Raw genomic sequence first — 7,320 nt, 5'->3', positions numbered from 1 at the left:
CCAGCAGCTCCAGGGGCTCCTCAGGCACCTCTGCAAGTGTCGCCGCTGAGGAAAAAGCAAGCCAATGCAATCCCCCAAGCATCCCCCGCTGCCAGCTTTGCCATGGCTCCTGGGTGTGGGGCGCCCAGCGGCCGGCTGGGCCAGCCCCAAACTCACCGTCGGGCGTCGCCGTCTGGGTGCTGGCGGTCGCTGGAGCCTGGGCAGGCTCGGGGGGAGTGGGGCCGGGCAGCGGGGGCCCCTGGTCCTCGCTGAGCCCCACGGCATGCAAGCAGGGCTCCGGCAGCTGCCCCCGGCTGCTGCTGAGGGTGCGGGGCGCGGGGAGCGCCTGCCCCCGCAGCGGAGGCCCCGGCACGAGGAGTGGTGGGGGGCCGGGGTAGGCAGGGGCCTGCAGCAGGCAGGTGCCTGCGGGGTGCAGGAGCTCCCCATGGAGCACGGCCCTGGGCCTCAAGCAGAGGGGAGCACCATCCTGGGGCACCAGCGTCCCCGTCCACATCAGCAGGGGCTGGGAGACACTGGGGGCACCCACAGGAGCGCTGTGGGGGAGCTGCCCCACAGCAGGGAGCTGCCCCACGGCGGCGGCGGGGAGCTGCCCAAGCTGCAGGTGCTGCCCCTGGGCTGGGAGGTGCCCCCCAGGTGGCAGCTGCACCCTGGCGGGGAGCTGCAGCACCTGCCCCTGGACCCCCGGCACCACGTGCCAGACGGTGGCCTGGGGCAGTGCGGAGGGGAGGGTGGGTACCTGGGGGGGCTGCAAGGGCAGCGCCATCGCTCCGGGGAGGGAGGGAAGCAGCCAGGCAGCCACCGTTGGCGGCACGGCTGGGACGACGAAGGGGGAGTTTTGCGTCTGCGGAAGCCGCGGAAGCCGTCTGGGGAAACCCTCTGTGGGAAAAAGGGCACTGGGCTGAGCTCTGGGGCGCTGGGCTCGCCAGCAGGGCCGCAGCCCCGGGAGGAGCGGGAGCCGGCTGCTGGACCTGCCATGGTGGCTGGAGAGTGGGGCGGTTGCTTGGGGAACGCGGGCAACGGGGGTTCCGTCCCAACGGCTGACCAGCCCCTCGCCGACATCTTGGGGAGGACTGCAGGCTTTGGAGCCAAGCAGGCTGCCCAGCGCAAGACTTGGCCATCCCCAGCAGGCTTTCCCTCCCACACAGTACTTGCCATGCCCATGACGCTTCCACACCGCCTCTTGCCCGTCCTGAGCATTTCCCAGCCCAGGACCAGCTTTCATCCTCATGGTCATTTCCCATCCTGACAAGCTCACAAGATAACAGATTCCCATACAAAAGATTTCCCATCAACACAAACAGATTTTTCCCTTCATCCAAAGAGATCTCGTCCCAAAGAATTCCCCTCTCTTGGAGGACTTCCCCATGGTTTTCCTACTTCAATAAATGTTACCCACCCCATTAAAGATTTCCCATCCCAGTACTTTCCCATCCTAGGCGTGACTGCCCATCCCAATGCTTTTGCTTCCCAATGCTTTCAAACCCAGAGAACATTTCCCATCTCTTTCATTTCCGAGCCCAATGCCTTTCCACCCCAAGGAAGTCTTCCCATCCCAGCAAGGATTTCTCGGCGCACACATCCTTTCCCAACCCATTCCCATTTCCCACTTTCACCATCCAACACACAGCTTAGCCAGCCCACAGCTCTAGAGAGGGATTTGGACGATGCTGATAGACACAAGGTCACGGGGATTTGCTGTGCTGACGATTGCTCTTTCTTACAGATCAACACAGATCCCCAGTCCCAAGGGCGCCAGGCAGAATCTGGCCAATATGTAGATACGAGGCTCTTCCATTTCCTACCGGGAAAGAAAGAGATCTGTGCGTTTCTCTCTCTCCACCTCCGGAAAAAGAGAGGAAGGGGAGAGCGCTAATGAACAGGAGCATGCTCAGCTCAGCCACCGGCATGGAGGCTGCCCGCTCCTCAGCACCTCGAAGCAGCAGCACCTTCAAGTCTCCTCCTGCAGCAGCAGCACATCAGTGTCTCTTGTCCCACCAGCAGGACAGTGGCGTCTCCCATTGCACCATGCCGACCTCCACGCCTCGAGTGCCAGCAGCAGTCCTCAATGCGAGCTGGACGCTCAGGGCACTTGTGGCCACCCACCTTTGTGAGCTCCAAGGCTGACAGGGACTCTCTGCTGAGCTCCCACGGCTCTCAGGCGTCCCGCTGGCAGAGCTTATGGCACTAAGCTGACTGCCAGGAGAAAAGGCTCCCGTGAAATGGCTGCTCCACAACGCCAGGAGCAAGGTCTGCTGGGCTGGGGGTTCGCAGAGGAGCTCGGCCTTGGGCCTGGCAACTGCGCCTGGAAGCCAGGGACGGCCTTGGTGTGCAGCTGGACACCTGGGCCTGAGAAAGCAAGGTCTCTTTCAAGACGCTTGGCACCATCGTCACCCAGTGGCTGTCTCAGGGCGACGAGAGAAATGCACAGCATCTCTTGCTGCCCTGCAGTGCTGCTGTCCTACGCCCTTGGGTGTCTCCGGGATAGAAAAAGGGACGGATTTTGCCCCAAAACCCAGCTCCTTTCTATCAAAAGCATCACGTCCTCCTCTCTTTCTTGGATTTGGCTATGACTTTAGGAATCCCTGCAATCCCTGCAGCTGTGTCCCCTGCCAGCTTCTTGTGTGCCCCAAGCATCCTCGCTTGCAGGGCAGTAGAAGATGCAGAAAAGGCCTTGCCTTAGTGGAAGCACTGCCCTGCAGGAGCTCCAACATCCCTCTTAGCAGCACGCTGTAGCCCCCAAATGCCCCCGAAACGGCACATTTCAGCTCCTGGGAAGGAAATGAGCTCGCTCAAGGGGAGCTACCCGCTCAAGGCCCAGGTGTCTGTGAGGCGGTGTTGGCAAGGAGTCCTGTTGTGTGAGTCCGTTCTTTGTGGGTGCTCCGTCCCCACAAGGCTTGCTTTGGAAGGCCCAGGAGAGTCTTGTGGGCACTGGCCTGGGGTCCCAGGCTGAGCCAGCTGCTGGCTGGCAATCAGGGAGGCTCGCTCAGTGTCTTGGCTTGGGTTTGCGTGGCCAGGCTGTGGGAGCGGGGGGCTGCAGGGGTGTCCTCTGTGAGGAGAATGCAGCAGCTGCCCCATGGGAGCTCAGGGCCGCTTCCAGGAGGCTCCTTCCAGGAGGGACCCACCCGCTGCTGCCCAGAACGCAGAGCAAAAGGATGATGTTTGCGCCTGGGGGAGAGCCCATCTAAGAAAGGGAACAAAAGCTGCTGCCCAGCAGTGTCTGGCTCAGGGAGGAGTGGGAAAGCTCTGTACAGCCCCCAAGGGCCATGCAGCAGGAAGCAGGAGGTGCTCCAGGCTCACAGCAGCAGTTCCCCTGCGGCCTGTGCAGGGAGAGGCCCCTGGTGGAGCAGGCTGTCCCCCTGCAGCCCATGGGTCCCCCGTGGAGCAGATCCCCACACTGCAGCCCCCCCGTGGAGGAGCCCACGTTGGAACAGGTGGATCTGCCCTAGAGGAGGCTGCGACCTGTGGAGGAGGCCCCAGAGGAGCAGGGTGTTCAAGGAAAGGTTGGAGCTGGTGCTTAGGAACATGGTTTATTGGGTGACATTGGTAGTACAGTGATGACTAGACCGGACAAATGTGAAGGTCTCCTCCAACAATAATGATTCTATGATACCTCCACCACGTCCTCCTCCTCCACTTCCTCCTCATCGTCCACGGCCTTTTTCTTGTCCACTGCCTCCTCCTTGTCTACCGCGTCCTCCTCGCCCCCCGCCTGCTAAACCTATTTCTCATTTTCCTCCTCCTTCTCCTCCTTCCCTGCCTCTTGCACCTTCAACACCTCCTCCACCTCCACTGCCTCTTCCTCCTTCTCCTTCTCCAGCCCCACTGACTATTCCTCCTCCACAGCCTCCTCCACCTCGGCAGAAGCTTCCTGGCCAACTTCCTCTGCATGCTCCTTGCTAAGGCATGCTGGTAGCAATGATCGTGAGCCCAGAAATGGCAGGAGGAGTTGCCAGGAACCAGGTGTGCCAAGGCGGCTTCTCTGGGAGGCTATGGCTGTGAGCGCTGCCCACCGCTCCTAATTCTAGTTCCATTTGTCACCCCACAGGACCATGGCACTGTGACCCTGTAAGGTAGCAGCTGGCGGCTCCTATCATCTTGATGACGCTCTGTGATGCGTTGCTTGTTGCCTGGGTAGCGATTGTTAGCAATTATGCAAATGGCTTGTCATCAATCGGGGATGTGGCTGCTCCTCCCTATAAATGGGCCAAGGGGGGCAGTGGGAGCCAGAGTGTTGGAGAGGGGAGATGGGAGAAGGTGGAAACAGAAAAGGAGGAGGATGAGGAAGAGGCATAGGTGGAAAAGGGGGAGTAAGAGAACAAGGGGGCAGTGGAGGAGGTGGCGGAGGAGGAGGTGGCGGAGAAGATTGAGGAGGTGGTGGAGAAGATTGAGGAGGTGGCGGCATGAGTAGGAGTGGTGACAAAAGAGGAGGTGAGCAAGGGATAGGCAGAGGGACACGATGGAGGTGGAAGAGGAGAAGAAGGTGGTGGAGAAATAGTAGAATACTAGAGGAGGAGGTGGTGGCAAAAAAGAAAAAAAAAAAAGGTGGAGGAGGAGAAGAAGGTGGTTGAGGAGGAGGCCGCCAAAAAAAACCAAAAAAACAAAAGAGAAGGAGTAGAAGGTGGAGGAGGAGAAGGAGGTGGAGGAGGAGGAGGCGGAGGACTCCAAAACAAAAGACCCTCTCTGGTGGTGAGCGTTGACCGCTGCTCCTAATTCTAGTTCCATTTGTCATCCCACAGGACCATGGCACAGTAGCCCTGTAAGGTAGCAGCTGGCTGCTCCTAGCAACTTGATGATGCTCTGTGATGCGTTGCTTGTGGCCTGGTTGCCTGGGTAGCGATTGTTAGCTATTATGCAAAAGGCTTGTCATCAATCGGGGATGTGGCTGCTCCTCCCTATAAATGGGCCAAAGGGGGGCAGTGGGAGCCAGAGTGTTGGACAGGGGAGAGAGGAGGAGGAGGAGAAGGAGGAGGAGGAGGAGGTGGTGGTGGTGGTGGTGGTGGTGGTGGTGGTGGAAGTGGAAGCCAAAATAAAAAGGAATAAAAACAAAAAAAGAGGAGGAGGAGAAGGTGGCAGAGGAGGAGGCGGTGGAGGAGGAGGCCAAGGAGGAGGTTTGCTCAGCTACAGCAAGCCATGGGATTTTTGCTGTTTAAACTTTTAACTCCTTGCCTAACCACAGGGGTTGTCATTCGTGGACAAATACTGGGTTAAGTACACCATCGCTGCAAGAGGAGCACAAGCTACCTGCAAATGGGCAAATATACCTCTGCAAGTTTTCTTACAAGGGATTAAGACAAAAAGGCCTGTGCCTGGCAGAGGGAGCACTGAACGATGATCTAGCAAAGCAGTCTATCGCAGACAGACAACACTGGCCCGGAAATCCTGCTGGAAAATTTGGTGTACCTGAAACTGAGACGGAAATTGGAACTTCCAACAAAACGCTGTAGGGTAGAAGTTGTTTTAGCTGAACATACTGGGCACATATTTGAGTGCAAAAGGTAAGGTATTGCTTTGTTTCTGTAAGATCTGAGTGTTTCACCCAGCACTCCAGCATCCTCTCTTAAGTAGGGGAGGCAACCATAAGGTGCAGAAGTTGGCAGATGCACAGGATGTGAAGTACTATAAGTAAAGAACTTCTTCCTAACATATATTAGAAATCTAACTTTTCAGTTGAAAGCTATTACTCCATGTCCTGTCACTCCAGGCCCTGATAAAGACCCCCTCCCCAGCTTTCCTATAGGTTGCCTTTAATTACAGGAAGGCTCTCCCTGGGGTCACAGTAAGCTCACGTGTTACCCAGGTGTCACAGATAATTCCTGAGATAGGAATAATGACAAGGGTTAATCTATTGCAGATGATTTCATACAATAATAGAAAAGCTTTTGTTGGAAAGCACAAGGGAGGGGGGAGGGTGGGCGAACAGCTCTGTGTTGTTTAACTGTCGGCTGGGTTAAACCACACCAGTGTGGTTTAAAAAAAAAAGTGGAGGAGGAGGTGACCAAAAATATCACAAATACAAAAAAGAAAAGAGGAGGAGGAGGAGGAGGGGGCCAAAAAATCACGAATACAAAAACAAAAAGAGGAGGAAGAGGAGGTGACCAAATACAGTGATTTTTTTGGCCGCTTCCTCCTCCTCCTCCTATTTTTTTTTTGGATTTGTGTTGTTTTTTTTTTTTTTTTTTGCCACCTCCTCCTTTTCATGCTTTTCTTTATGTATTTGTGATTTTTTTGGCCTCCTCCTCATCCTCCTCTTTTTTTTTTTTTGTATTTGTGACTTTTTTGGCCACCTCCTCCTCCTCATGCTTTTTTTTTTTTGTATTTTTGAGTTTTTATAGCCACCTTCTCCTCCGCCTCTTCTTTTTTTTGTACTTTTGATTTTCTTGGCCACCTCCTCCTCCTCCTCCTCTTTTTTTTGTATTTGTGTTTTTTGTGGTCATTTTCTTCTCCACCTCTTTTTTTTTTTTTTTTGTATTTGTGATTTTTTTGGCCACCTCCTCCTCCTCGTGCTCCTTTTTTTATACCTCTGATTTTTTTTGGCCACCTTCTCATCCTCATGCTCTTTTTTTTTTTTTGTATTTTTGATTTTTTGACCACCTCCTCCTCCTCCTCTTCTTTTTTTTTCTGTATTTGTGATTTTTTTGGCTGCCTCCTCCTCCTCCAGTTCTTCTTTTCTTCTGTATTTCTTTTGGCCACTACCTCCTCCTCCTCCTCTTCTTTTTTTTTTGGATTTTTGATTTTTTTTGGCCTCCGCCTCCTTCTCCTCCTGTTTTCTTGTTTTTGTGACTTTTTTGGCCACCTCCTCCTCCTCAACCTCTTTTTGTTTTCTGTATTTGTGATTTTTTGGCCACCTCCTCCTCCTCATGCTAATGTTTTTTGTATTTGTGATTTTTGTGTCCACCTTCTCCTCCTCATCCTCTTTTATTTTGTATTTGTGATATTTTTAGCCACCTCCTCCTCATCTATCTCTTTTTTTTTCGTATTTCTGATTTTTTTGGCCTCCTCCTTCTTCTCTTTTTTGTATTTGTGATTTTTTGGCCTCCTCCTCCTCATGTTCTTTTTTTTATTTGTGTTTTTGTTGACCTCCTCCTCCTCCTCTTTTTTTTTTTTTTTTTTGAATTGGTGATTTTTTTAACCTCCTTCTCATCCTCTTTATTTTATTGTTTTTTTTTTTTTTTTTTAATTTTTTATGGCCACCTTTTCCGCCTCTTCTTTATTTTTTGTATTTGTGATTTTATTGTCCCTCTCCTCCACCTCCTCCTCTTTATTTATTTTGTATTTGTGACTTTTTTGGCCTCCTCCTCCTCCTCCTCATGCTCTTTTCTT

Source organism: Anas platyrhynchos, chromosome 32 (assembly GCF_047663525.1).
Source record: "Anas platyrhynchos isolate ZD024472 breed Pekin duck chromosome 32, IASCAAS_PekinDuck_T2T, whole genome shotgun sequence".
Taxonomy (NCBI): domain Eukaryota; kingdom Metazoa; phylum Chordata; class Aves; order Anseriformes; family Anatidae; genus Anas; species Anas platyrhynchos.
The sequence above is the reverse complement of the archived record's forward strand: the minus strand, read 5'-3'. Positions refer to the sequence as shown.